General features: G+C 32.8%; 1 protein-coding gene across 6 annotated transcripts in view; it reads right to left on the bottom strand.

Annotated features, from left to right (window-relative positions):
- The window catches only part of PCDH9 (protocadherin 9), an 808,726-nt gene that overhangs the window by 420,920 nt on the left and 372,306 nt on the right, over positions 1-15,500 (bottom strand). The gene's annotated exons all lie outside the window — the stretch shown is intronic.

Genomic DNA, 15,500 nt, shown 5'->3' with positions numbered 1-15,500 from the left:
GAAAAAAAAATTGATAACTTTTTTAATACAAAAGGTAGTCAGTATTCCAATTGCCTCATATTTTCTTCAGATTAAGATGATACTATATATTTTTCCTTATTTACTTTGCTACAGTATTTTTACCCACTCTGGATATAATGTAATTGCATTTGAGGTTTGGCAGACTGCCCTTTTGGCTTTGCAGAGTTGATAAAAGGTTGCCAAATACCACAGTAGTTTATATTTATTTTCTGTTTCATGACATTTTTTCCCCAAAGCCCAGCATTCTTTTCCTCAGCAAACCATCAATCAATTCCAGAAAAAAACACGACTTTTTCAATGGGTTGCCGATGCAGCTCTAGCTGCTGATGGCATGTATTTTATATATGCAAAATATATTGTTTTTATCATTCAAATCCAGGAGATAAAATGTCAAATTTTAGATCTTGTAAATTTATGTGTCTATGAATAGATATATCTATCTATACTTATACACACAGAGATATGTATTCATCTATGTATAAACATCCTGCTAAAAACATTATGTTAAAGCTTACTTTAAATCTCAGATACAATCGATTTAATTTTTCCTCTTTGAGGCTTAGTAGAGTGGGTAGTTCAGTGTTATCAAACTAGCACAGTTTGAGCTCTGGTAATACTAACTAGCCCAGGCGGTATCATCTACTGTTGACTAACTCATAGCTTAGAAGATGTCTGAAATATATATATATAACCAACCACCTCTTGCTGAAAACTTTTTTCCAAGCCAGTGGCCAACATGAGTCAGACTATTAGTTACTGTGTTGGAACAGGCCCATCTGCTGAACACTTTTCCTCAGGGTAATCTTGGCTTCATATGATTATCTGTCATAGTTGTTATGGAAGTAAAACAGCTAGTCATATACAAACAGTTCCTACAACCCACATATGCTCATTAGCATACCTAACTAATACAAGAATTAGAGGGGCTGTATCTGGGTTTGTAGTCTGACTCTACTTGCTATGCAACCTAAAGTAAAGCACTCCACTCCTCTAAATTCTCTACATAAACTTGGGATAATGTAACCTGCTGTGCTGTATTTAGTGAGACAGAGGAGTACAGCGCTAAGCAGTGTCTACATGCAAGCATTCAGCAATCAATCTACTTAATTTTTAATACTAGTAACTAGTATGTTCATAATAAATTGTAGCAATTATTATGCATTTTGCAAAAAGGAAAATAGGATAATTTGTACCCATGTATAATTTTAAAAGTCTGTTCTTAATTTTGTCTCTCACCATACCTCTCTTTGTATCTCAAATACCTACCAATTAAATTAGAGAAGTAGCATAGCAAGCACTTTATTTTTACTTTTTCCTTAATAATTATAATTGTAAACACTTACATACTCAAACCTCAAGTTTGCTTTATAAGTGAATGTTAGTTTTATGGAGTATTTTTAACACTATGAGATTAGATCATCTTCAACTGTTTTTCTCCTATAATGAGAAATACACATCCAAACATACAGTAACTTCCAGGATTATTTTAAAACACAGGTTTAAAAGCTATAGTTGTATCATTTCCTCACCATTTCCTTCTTTCATCAAAAACATACTCTCTTCTAGCCTAAAGATTTCAAAATCTAATAAAACACATTGCAGTGTTAAAAGTTTAAATGACCACTAAATAGCTATGTATGAATTTGAAGAACACCACAAACACACTACTTTTCAAATGCTTCAACCTAAAAAATTAGAACATCATCATGCTCTGGTCTATCTCATTGTTTAAACAAAAATGAATATTCTATGATGGTATAAAAGAACTTGGGGCTAGGATCAGAAAACTTTCCATTAATTTCTTTCCTTTAATAGATGTGTGAGTTACTTCATGTCTCAGGCTTTGATTTCCTTCTCTGAAATGGGAATAATACTTAGTGTTTTAATGAGCTTTAAATGAGTTAATGTATCTAAAAATGACATAATATACAAAACAATAAACAGTAAATAAATATTTGTGATTATTATTGACATAATTTTGAATGTTTTGAAAGTGATAAAGTATTTGAAATGTACTATTTTAATAAATAGTATAACATTTTTCAGGTCCTGACAATTTTTAATTCTTTGTATTACTCAAATCACTACATAATCTTAATTAGCAAATATTTATTCAATATATTAATATGTAGAGGCAAATGCCTCTTTTTAATTTTTTTTAAATTGCACAATATTTGTGAACTTTTTAAAACTCAATGGCAAACATAAAAGGAGGCAGGGAGACAGAATTCCAGTGGATTTCTGTTCCCTGGTGTATCCTGGGAGGGCTGGATATGAAGGAATAAAAGAGAGTGTAGTGAGAATAGACAGGAAGGTTTAGGAGTCATTGCTCTATTGGACCAGATCAAAGGAGAGGTTTTCTCAATTTCCGAATATTCTGAGACAGTTGCCTCTCAGATTTGCATCCAGAGTTCTGCAAGTGGCCAGACCTGAAGGAAAAGCTAAACATTACGATCAAATAATTAAAAAATAGATGAGAGAGACAGACAGACAGACAGACAGAAAGACAGACAGACAGAATGATCATAGCCCACAAGTTCATCCTACTGAGCAAAGCAAATCTTGGCAGCTGTAAGGATATGGATTGCACTTGGGTATCTCGATTTCTTTCTCTCTGATATTAAAGAAAGTCAGGCAGCTGAAATTTGATTTTAATAGTTTCCATAGTGCAATAATATATCATCAACATACCACATGCAACAGATAAAGTTAATATAGGTAATACGAGTTTACTATTTGTAGCAAATAGATATGTGATTTTTACATTTACAAAAGTCCCTTTTAAAATAATTTTACAATACTAGAGCAATTGAATCATAGATCATCTTACTGCTAAAATCAAAAAGCAGACTTAACTAAATGTTAACAGGTTTAAGAGCAGGTAATATGATCCAGTCCTGATACTTGCCTTATAAGTCTTTCAAATTCAATCTGATTAAATTTTCATTTATTGAACACATTTCTACTCGCAGGCCGATTGACCACAGAGGTGAAATACACTGTCAGCCATACAGAATGCAGATCAGTCCTGGCTTCCCTTGGTCCTTTTTCTTAATGTGCAGACCCTAAACCAGTTGTATCATCAAAACTTAAAAGCTTACTATAAATGCAGAATCTGGGGCATTACCCCAGGATTTCTGAAGGAAGATCTACATTTTAAGAAGACCTCCAAGAGATATGAATATACATTACATTTTTGGAAACATCATGAAAGGTATTTGTACAATTTAAACATTTGAAAACAATCATTTTATTTTAAAGGGAGGGTAGCTGGAATCTGGATATGAAAATGACAGTGGACTGTATATTGAATATATCTTAGAGTTTACGGAAATGTTTATTTAATTTTACTATAATAGCAAAAGGCCAAAATGATAAAGATTACAAGATTTCTGTGGAATCTAGTTGTTTAAAAATAATTATTCTGCAATAATTAAGAATGCTTAAATAATTACCAATTCTATGGCTAAAGTAAGAAAAAGAAATCAGCAAATTCTAGAGGAGCATTAAATATGTTAGCAAGGTTTTCTCTCTCTAAGGTTCAATACTGTTATTAAAATGACATTTTTTGGTGTGAATTTAGCAAAGGTTGTTAATTATAACAATTTAGCACCAGTCAGCATATACTTCCTTTTCAGTACCTTCTAATTTCAGTTCATTTCTTTGTTTAAATTTGTATTTCTGCTATACGTACAGTCTCATGAAACCATGTTTTATTAGCTTTTGTAATTCTAGTTTCAACTTTAGTCCTTGGGGAAGAAAATAGATACTTAATGAATATTTGTTGAATGTCACTGAAAATATATTCAGCAACGCCAATATGATCAGAAGTTTTGTTAAATTGTATAAGGATATTCTACATTTTGGCCTTGACTCTCGTGACTTGAGAAGGCAACATTATTAAAATAATAATTTTAATAATTATAATAAATCTATTATTGAAGAACACACAGACACAGCAATGAAAGAGGAATGAAATATCAAGAGAAAGAGAATTAGGCATAAAGGAAAATATGTGAAGGAAATGCTAACCGAATTGACTAGATTCTGTGGAATTATGTTTTACTATTATGTTACTTAGTATCATAAAACCATGTAGACATAGTTCGTATCTTATAATCACCCCATATCACAGTTTTTTTCTTTTTTTCTGTTAACTATATAAAAAGGTTTGAGCTTGGATTTGGACTTACTTTTTATAAAATTAAAATTCCTTTGGAAGCAAAGGATTAGTATAGTTTTTTTTTTTTTCTTTAAGATACCTTCAGCCTATATTACATTTTTAATAACATAAATTTAAAAATAATCAGTATGGAAGGTTCAGGAACTTTACAGTCCAACAAACCCTCTCAAATATAAGTTCAGTCTTGTCATTTATTAGTTATGTGACAATGGATAAGATAACTACGCAGAGTCACAGCTTCCTTATCAGTTAAAAAGCAGATAATAATATAGTTTTTAGTGCTATCGGGTTATAATGAGTGGAAAGTATCTGGACACATACTTGCTCAATCAATGGCATTATTATTATTTATGCCACTTTATAGAAACGAATGAGCATATAAGTGTATGACGACATACTCTTAAACATCTAATACAGATAGGCTTTATTTCTATCAACCTTCTTAAGAGAGCTACAACTCTATATCTAAAAGACACCAAAAGAGATTTCAAGAATCTGACTACTGACAGGGAGCAAAATATTTTCAAGTAGCAAATATTATTTTGCTGAAATACTTCAAGCTTAAAATAAATGGGCATTATTATGTGGGGGCTTTCTATAGTAATGTCAATAACACTACAAGGTATATATTGCTATCTTATGCAGACAAGAAAACTGAACAAATATTTTATTCATTTTAGCTAATATAAATGTTCTCAAATTTTATCATATTAGTCATTGGTTATTATTTAACTTCCACTGATAATAAAATGAAACCCCTTTCAAGAACTGATTGCAATTTCATTGAATGTTATTTTAACATATGTTAATTGGGTCAAAGAGAATTCATATCTACTACAAATTCTGCCTCAAATTTGTTAACAAAATTTTATTTTCAGTAAAAAAACAAAAACTTATTAAAACAGTGAACATCTAGATATAATGAATGTTGATTTCAATTATTGGTTTATAGCCTCTTGGGTCTTTCGTCCACCAGAGGGAAAAACAAGTGGAAAGAGACTTTCTTGCTATTTTATAAAATAGTTCTAATAGACACAGGGACCAAAACCATTGTATTAAGGAATCTGCTAATGAGGCCCTATGGTCCTGCATTAAGCACCTTCCTATGCACCAGATGTGTGATTGCCAAAGATTTTGTAATCATGAGGGGATAACTAATAAAGCCATTTTAATAAACGCTCTCATTCAACTTTCTATGTTTAAAATATTTCAACAAACTAATAGCTGATACTTGAAAATATGTTTTACTCACTGACAATCATTTCCAATATTCTTATTTCTTCCTTCCTCTCTCCCTTCTTCCCTCCTTTTTTCCCTTCTCTCTCCCCCTCTCATTTTTTTTTTCTTTTTTTCTTGGTTACAAAGTTTGAAACCCAAAATATCTTCAGAAGCCTAGAGAAATTAATAAAACATAAGGAAAATTTTCATAAAGTTGCCTATAGATTGAGCCTCTTCTTTCAATATTTTCTTATGAGTAGAACTTTCAGGATAAGTATAACTATAAGAATAAAAAAAAAAGTTTGGAGGAAGGAAGTGCAAAATGCATAAGGTGAAGAAATACAAAATGAGGGAACTGAAATCCCTAATATCATTACGCATTTTTAAGAATTGGGTAATGCTAATCTAGGCATGTGAGGAAAAACAGAACAAAAGAAAAGGACAACTTGGAAGGTTTGGCCACCACACCAACCAAATCCTGCTGGGTCAGGAGGACTTTAAAACTTAAGTGACATATTAGAGACACTGATAAATCACCAGGTCAAACACTCAAATTATTGTACTCTGATGATACTGAGGAAGAAATTATTTGCATATAAAATGTATCTGATTTGTCTAGGAGCAACTCATTTTCTATTCTGATTTCACAGCCTAAGGCACTGATGGAGCCTGAGGGCGTTTAAAGTAGTCTGTGGAAGGCAGTATCTGAATACCATAAATTAGAATAATGAAGAGCACTACATCTAACTATGGAATAGTCATCCCATGAAAAGTAACACTTCACAAAGAAACTAAGTTTATGACTCAGTGACCCCAGTTTAGTAGTTATAGTATAAAAAAATAGTATTTGAGAAAATAAGTAAGAAAAAGTTTATTAGTTTTGTTTTTTTTTCCTTAGGCTTAAACCACCTTATTGTTTTCTATAAAGGTGAAGTGGTAACAACAGCACTGTTTGGTAGCATTTATAGTTTCAATGGCAACCGTCACAGACATCAGATTGTACCGACACTGTCCTAATCTCGTGGTTACCTGTGTTCATGCTTGCTAGTCACTCCGGAGCAGTCTAAATGGGGATAGGCGATCAATACGCAGTCAGTGGAATTCCTCACACCCTAACTGCAAAGTGTTCACAAGGAACTGTTTGCTTTCCCCTTTTCTGGCAGGAGCATAATGAATGGAGTCAGAGACGGTTGTGGAGATTGATTTTTCATAAGCACCAAACTCTTTTCATTTGTCAAAAAATGAGAAGATTGGCCCGATGCACATGGATTAATAGAATAAAGATGACTACGTTCTGACTCTCAGAATTTCTAAAACAATCTCTAAAGCAATAAAAACTATCTAATTTGAGTGTAAGCAAAGAAGGCCTACCTTAAAGAAAAGTAGATCCATCCTATTCTTTAACCAGAATATTGAAAACGGAGATTATAGCCAAACAACTCTTGGTGTATAGTCAATACTCACTAAATGTTTGTCGAAGGTGTAATTGGATGAAGAAGGTAGGAGAGAAGGAAAAAAGGGAAGAAGGGAAGAGTGAAAGAAAGGGAAGAAATGTAACAAAGTAAAAGTAGGTATTATTTACCTATCATATAAATAATAACCCGAACGACAACAACAAAAATACCTTTGAATAGTCTATTGATTTCATGGTGCTTTTTTTAGATAGTACTGAGTATATTTTGCCTATTCTGTTCTTTATTAAGCATAGTGGATGTTGTGTTCTATTACCTGACAAGTTGTCCTCCAATTATTCTTTAAAAAAGAAAAAAAAAGGAAATAAAAGGAAACAAGGATGGCTACTTTATTAAACATAACATTATGAAATTCATGCTCAAAAATACCCTAGCCTCTTTTTTAAAAAATGGTCTAAATAAAACATCAGAGGCCAAGTGGAAAAATAGTGAAGATTATGACCAAACGCGAGTTTTCAAAATACCAGCAGGAAGCAGTGGAGCAAATGACAAGCAAGCTACCAACTGGTTTAGTCCTAATTAGTACAACAAGGTCACATTCATGTGTAAATATAGGACTGAAGTAAAATACAAGAATTACACCAGCGTTTAGCTTATCCACTGGTCACAGGAAAAAATCGACAACGGGCTATTATTACATTCTGAGCAGTCAACACACAGCATGTTATGGAGGAATTTAAGGCTCCTTTTAGTTAATAATACATAAGACGTTATAATATTTAAAAAGTAGCACCCTCCAACCAAATAGGCTTGTTTAGAACCTATTTAATAACTTATCTCAGAGAGGCTGCAAAGAATTGCCTGGAAATTTAAGCCCCTTCTACAACTTCTTTGTAGCTTGATTTTTTTCCCTCATACAATTTCCCTTAGCAGAAATTTATTGTATTAATCAATGATGGTTATGAAAAAAGATTTATGATTTCTAATTCCAAAGACTTCTTAGATATTCATATAAATGTAATTTATTAAATGTTTATATAATTATTTTAAGCTGCTATATTTGCATAAAAATAAATAGCTGTCAAATTACATAATAATATAACTCTTTTAGTCACTGATACTTGGAGTAAGGCTGGTTTGATGCACAGAAAACAAATACATTTATTTATCTGGCTTCAAATATCCAAATGCATGTTATAGGGTTCTCAGTGAAATAACCAACTTCATCCATAGTAGTTCTATTAATTAAAATTTTAAGTTAAAAGCAAATATTATATTTGGCTTATTTTTCTCATGATATAACATGATTCTAATACAAATGCAGTTATGTTCCATGATATCATCTTAAAGTTTAAGGAAATGTTATTGAATACTGCTATTCATAAGTGGTTTACATATATCATACATTTCCCAAAGCAAGTCTATGAGTTAGGGATTGTAATGCCTTCTCACAAACTGGAAAATTAAAATGTGAAGGAATTGAGCAACTGCTCCAAATTCACATAAATGTTAAGTGTGCAACATGGAGAATATACACCTGAGGATAGACTGCACACTCAGTATACCATGTTCTGGCCCTAAATAAAATGACAAAGATGTCTATGAAACCAACAAACTAAAACTAAACTAGTCCTAGATCAGTAGGATTATAATCAAGTGGTAATATAACCAGAGTTAGAGCCAAGTGTGGGCAGTGTGCACAGTGTCTCTCTCTTCCTCTCTCTCTCTCACTGCCCCACCACACACACACACACACACACACACACACACACACACACACACATTCACACTTGCAATCGGAGTATTTTTAAATTGGATTCTCTTTCCTTACACAAGTTAGAATTAATGTTTCTGCACACCCTAGTGAAAGCATGAGGAGAAATTCCTCTGTAGGTATTTTAAATAAATAAGTGTATTTTCACAAATATTTTTAGTCCTTGTCAGTAATTTAAAAAGATAAGGTTTGTTACCGTTGTCGTGTGTTTGAAACAAGCTATGGTTCTGTGAATCACTGTGTGTTAGTCGTACGTATTGTGCAGTTACAGAATGAACTCAGTTGACAGCACAGTGTCACCATTTGCACTGTCAACATGTTGAGATCACAAAGCCTTGGAAGTTCATCATCTCCTTTATTGATGAATGTTGCACGTACCTCCTCCTTCTTCTTAAATTTGGACTAGAAAAAGGCAATCTGCAGAAAAAATATTACTTTTTAAAAGGATACCATTTTGTTTGAGAATTTTAATTCGTATCAAATGTGTTTCTCACTTTTCTCTATCTCTCTCACATCTATCTATATGCTTGATAAATATTGCTGAATGTAGTCTAACAATTAAACCATTTGCAATAATCTACATTGTGTTTTATAAAACTACCTAATAAAGGTGAGTTAAATGAGTACATTAAATAGCATAGCATTTTCTAGTTTAGTCTCATTTTAATAGAATATCATTGTAATATTATACTATTGACATTTTAAGTGAAATTACTTCAGTAATTTTATACCAATGAAATTATGCATTTAATTAATTTTTCAATTTTATATAGATAATTAATTGGCCCCAAGAATTATTTTAAATTCTTTTCTAAAGAACTATGTTACTGGGAACCAAAGTAAACATATCCAAATAAATTACTGATATGGAATATAAAATGTACAGACTTTTCTCCCTTAAGGACAAGTCTCAATTTAGTTTTTTCAATGGTAACATTTTTATTTAAGAATAAATTTCTATTATCAAGGTTTAAAATCATGATTGATTTTAGCATACTGCTTTGGTACAGAGCAGAGTCTTTGTAAATTCAGGTATATAATGTATGCCCATTTCTCCTAGACATAGGCACTAAGTGGGCAAAAAGTCAATGTATTTAGATTAAAATGTGTCAAAAATAGACAAAACTTAAATTCCCTTTTATAGTTATACTGCTCCCTTAACTGGTGTTGGTTATATTGTTGCTTACTTTCATAATTAAAAATATTTGACAATGTTTCTCAGAAGAGGATTTACTTCAACTCCAATTTCAATCAGTATTTATTTTTTAATAAAAAATAATTTCTTCTACATAAGCACAGAAAATGACTGTGTCTAAACTCTTATTTTGTGACATAGTACCAGCAGAAAAGGAAATGAAAACAAAATAACCAAAATGAGAATATATCAAATCAGTAGACTGATAACTCATAGTACTCTCCTCTTATATTACAAATACTGACAAAGCCAGAAACATAAAAGCAGAAGGAAAGACGAATCAGAGTTCTCCGACAAAAAGGTGTGATGATTTATTTAAAATGGAAAGCCAAAGGGTTTAAAGTAAAGCTTAAAATGGGTGTTGATAATGCACAATCACAAGAAAGTACCCTACAAAAAAAGGGGTTCACCGGGGCAGCCAAAACCAACAGAGGTGTTCCAGCTCATAACTTCTAATTGAGCATAAGAAATATAAAGTGCTTGGCTATGGAGTCCATATTTCAAACAAATAAAAGAGAAAGCTACCTGAACCACTGGTTTGCCAAATTCTATTGGGTTCTCAAATCTTAACAGGGCTGCCTCCTAAAGCATTGATTTTTTTTTTTAGTTCGTTTTTTTCCATCATAAATCTTTCAATTTCCTTCCTCCCCAAGTAGTTAGAGGAGGAAAAACAAACTTTTTAAAAGGTGTTTTTGCTTGAGTCCTTCTTTATTAAAATGAACAACCTTGAAAGGACTGTAGAGAAAGGCTTTTCATTCTATTATTTACTTACTCTGTTGTCCAGATGGGTTAGTTAATAACTCTTACTATGAAAAGAAATATGGAGATATTTTTATTATTGGAACCCATTCAATTAAAGGATAACACCTCTACTTAGACTTTCATGGAATTCCTTAGAATGAGTACATTAAGGAGAGTAACTATTGTATCTCGTTAAAATATGCTTTTCTTCATTCTAATTCATTGGAAAGGGTAAACATAAGGTTCGATATAAAAGATAATTATGGGTGCTTTAAAATGAACAAAAATAATACATACCTGTTATTCTTTATTCAGAGGGTAATTTAAAGTAAGCAATTTTTAGGATAAGTTGAAATATTATGAATAATCGGCTAATTTCAATGTTTATCTTATTCCAATAAAGTATTTTAGAAATATGTAGGTTAAAATGCTTACTTGCTTTATTGATGACTAAATTTAACCACAAAAATACAAATCAAAGATATATCTATATGCTGTGCTATGCATGGTATTAGATACTATATTGTAAGATAAAAAGACAACGTTTGTTTAAATAAGTTTCTAGGTTCAAGATGGTTCTGTTTCTCCCCAAAGTTCCACGTCAGCAAACCAAAACTTAGATGACTTTTGTATCCCTGTAAATGCTCCACTTAACTTCAAATGCACTCTACCTGGGCACCTAAGACCCAAATAACAAGCTAGCTTTGGGCCTTCTCACTCCAAACAAGGTTGACTACAAGACCCCGGCCATTGAATATTCCCTATTTTTCTATTCCTTGTTCTTTATTCTTTATCCTATAAAAGTTTTTTTGCTTCTGCCTGATTTTATAATTCTCCAAAAGGAGACTGCCCACTTCATTAAGTGTTAAATAATGTTCACACTAATTAAATTTTTTTCTTTAATCATTTTTTTAACAGTTTTTGGCAATGAGAAATGGGATCCAAAGTTGATTGCTAGCGGCCTATGGGACAAGATGCACAGATGCCTCCTCACCTTTGAGCTCACTGTGCCTGTAGTTGTAACCATGGTCTTGGGTTAAGTCACTTAGATGTGAGGTTTGCTCACTTGTCTGCAGCTCTCTGATCCAAAACACACACACACACACACACACACACACACGTATTTTATATATATATAAATATATATATTTTATATATACATATATATATAAATATAAATATATTTATATAAATATAAATATAAATATATATATATATAAAAATATATATTTATATATACATATATAAAATATATATATGTGTGTGTGTGTGTGTATATATATATATATATATATATATATATACACACACACACACACACACACACACACACACACACATATAAAATATGTGTATTTCCCAGAAAGGTTCTAGGGTGGGGTCCTGGAAAGTTTTCAAGGTTTATTAAAGTTTTCAGAAAGTTCTGGGGTCTCGGAAAATTGTCTTGGATAGTTATAATGAGAGTTTTCAAAAGGTGGCAGTCTTAGGGGACTCAACAAAATCTTGAGGTAAGTCCACGGTAAAAACTGCTGGACGACTTGGGGAAATAGATGAAGACAAGGAATCCGGACTGTTTGAATCATCAAAATCAAAGTAGGTGCAAGTTGAACTATTAAAAGCCATTAGGGCATCCACCACTATAAATAAATCTCGTGAAAGGAATAATAGATGTATCGCTAATGGCAATCTCCAAGGCAAAAGCCGCAAAATTGGTGGCCACAGGTTGAGCTCGTGAAAGCTGTCTGAGCACTCAGCACCTAACTCTAAGACTGCCTTACTAGGATAAGCTGGTCATGGAACACTAGGTCATCTGCCAACCTCGAGAAAATTTCTACACAGAGGTACCATGTAAAACACCAAAAATCCCCAATGCAGTGGCAAATTTCTCTTAGGTATTAATGTGGCTCTAAGAGACATAGGCTTAGCTAAATAAACAGGATTCTCAAGTTTCAAAGAATTGAACCTGTCTCTTTCCAGAACACTTGCTTATATTATGTCTAAGAACTGTGGTCCCAGAAACTGTAGATATCTATAAAAATGATAAAACAACCTACAATTACAATGGCCATTATGGGAAACTTTCCAAGATTGTTCATTTGAAAAACGCACTTGAAATCCAACAGAATGTGATATCTATTTTAACTGGCGTACAGAAGCTTCCAAAAGGCTTCAAGGTTCCAAAATATCTTCAGTAGATGAGTCACTGAAAAAGCTATTAAAAAATTAAAGATGTAAGAGGGACCTAGAATGGAAAACTGTAAGACTGGCGTGACGTCTGCTACTCCCCTCTATCTTCCTTTACTCGATTCCTCACAGTCTACCTGAATTGTCTTTCCATACTGAAGACATCGCCAGACTGTAACGAAATCCCACCAAGCTAGTGGCCTTACAACTGTGATGCCTGGGCCTCCTTTCCAAGACCCACCCATCATCAGAACACCGGCACTGGTTTCCATCCCTCAGTTTCTCTCAAACGAGCTCACTGGATAAACACTCCTGGGGAAGTAGAGATGCAGTTACACAAAATACACAAAGAGGACGACTGGGTTAAAGAAGCACCCTCTCTTTGAAATTGTTTCTGGACTTATTTGATTCAGCTGGTTTGGGTCACTGGGATCCTGGCTCAGAAGGCCCTCCAAACCACAGACATTTTTTGGTTGTTCATAATTACTATCATTCTTATAATACTCTATGTTTTCACAAAAGTTTTAAATGCACATGGGTAGACACTGACCAGCCAACAGATGATCTCTCTCTGACTGGAATGACCAGAGAACATAAGGATACAACCAGGTCCGAGACAATGAGCCCACGTTGTCTCTTGTGTGCTCACTGAGACCTAAAGAGGAAATGCTAAGACCGACAGTTTTGATCAAACCTTTTGAATGGTCAAGAGGATGATCAAAAGCGAGGTCTGTTGAAATAAGTTTCTAGGCCCAAGATGGAGCTGACCCTACCCACAGGGGCACATCAACAATTTAAAACTTAAATAACTTTTGTGTCACTTAAAATATTCTGCTTGACCAGAAACACAGTATATCCAGCCAGCCAATTCTCAAATACCAAGTCAATTATGGGTCTTCTCACCCCAACAAGTCTGACTATGTGGCCCCAGCCAATCAAATATTTTTTCTGTTTTTCTCTTCCTTGCTCTTTAATCCTTATTCTTTAAAATCTTTCTGCCTTCTGCACCATTTTGCAGTTCTCCAAAAGGAGACTGCCCACTTCATGGTGTTAAAGAAAGTTTGTTTGTATTAGCTAAATAGTTTTCTTCAACCATTTTTGAACACATTTAACTTATTATTTGTTTTACTCCTAGTAAGGTTTTTTTTTTTTTTTTTTTTTTTTTGGTTTATTTTGTTTTTGTCAGCACTTCTAACTTTCTAGCTCCTGTTCAACTCATTGAGTATTAAAATGATTCCTCTTCTGATAAAATTAGTCATAAACTATAGATACCACATTCTGATTATAATGTAATTTCAAATTAGACTATATGTTTTTGGTTATTTATATTTTGCAAATCTCTTATATTCTAGTGACCTTGAAATCTCTGTTGTACAATTGTGAGTTAAAGATAGAAATGATCATCTCTGTTTTTATGTTCAGAAGAAAGCATTATTTTATACTAGATAAATAAATACAATCGTATTTTCCCACTCAGCTCATTGTTAGACCTCTGGATTAGGAAAAAAATGAAGATACTTCAGAGAATGAGAAAGAAATAGAAAACAAGAGGAAAACCGAATCACAGAAATATAGTAGCTATTCCCTTCTGAACCTTATAGAGTAAGAGGGTTTATATAAACATAAGCTAAACGGACCATTTTATATCCCTCTGAGATTTTCCGGAAGCCAAACTCATGAGTCATACCTCACTAGCAATGGCACAACGTGTCCTCTACCAAGTATTTAGTCACTTTTCATAGGGGAAGAAAAAAAAAAAAAGGCAGTATCTTAAATGGCATCCTTAAGAGAGTAAACCAGACTATTTATTTTCTGGAGGTAATAAATTTAGAGTGGTAAGTGATGCAGAAACTTTTTTATTAAGTCATCTTAATTTCATAGCAGTTCTACAAACTCTGTGACCAGAATCCCCAACTTAAAAATAAAAACATCTGTTCATTGTTCCTATATAAAATTGTTATCCTTATGTGAGAATTTTTGTGGTGCATTCAATTCCCAATGTGCCTGAACACCATAACCGGAAATAATTAGCAACATGTCTAGAAGATTTTGCTAAGAAACATGTTAATTTGCCCTGGAGATAGTTCTTTTATCCTGCACATTTGTTTTTGCAGATTTCTTACTGAGTTTGTCTATATGATTTTATGCTAAATGACTACTCTTAAAATTGCAGTCTATATGAACGCTGCTTTTATAAAATGTTGAGTTGTTTCCTTTATTATTGAATTTTATGTCTCAATCTATATCAATATTTTTAACATGTTAATATAAAGCGGAATGTTTCAGCTCAATCGATTCCTTGGCTTTTCATTTTTTTCTTTTTAACCTTATTGAGGAATAATTGACAAATATAATTGCATATTTTTAAACTGCATATATTTGTGTATAGAGCTGTATTGTGATTTGATATACATATACATTGTAGACTAATTACCAAATCAAGATAATTAAGACATCCATCACATCATAGTTAACACAGGCAACTTTCTGTATTTGTATGTGTGGGGGGCGTGGGCAAGGAGTGGTAAGAATGCTTAAGATCTACTCATAGTAACTTTCAAGTGTGCAATACGTACTATTAACTATAGTCACCATGCTGTATATTAGATCCTCAGAATTTACGCTTCTTCTAACTGAAAATTTGTACCCTGTGACCAACAGTACCCTGTTTGTGTCTTCCTCTGTCCAGCCCCTGGCCACCACTGTTATATTCTGTTTCTATGAAATAGGCTTTTTTTTTTTTAGATTACACATGTAAGTGACACCATACAT

Source organism: Rousettus aegyptiacus, unplaced genomic scaffold (genome assembly GCF_014176215.1).
Source record: "Rousettus aegyptiacus isolate mRouAeg1 unplaced genomic scaffold, mRouAeg1.p scaffold_m13_p_11, whole genome shotgun sequence".
NCBI classification, from domain to species: domain Eukaryota; kingdom Metazoa; phylum Chordata; class Mammalia; order Chiroptera; family Pteropodidae; genus Rousettus; species Rousettus aegyptiacus.
The sequence above is the reverse complement of the archived record's forward strand: the minus strand, read 5'-3'. Positions and strand labels throughout refer to the sequence as shown.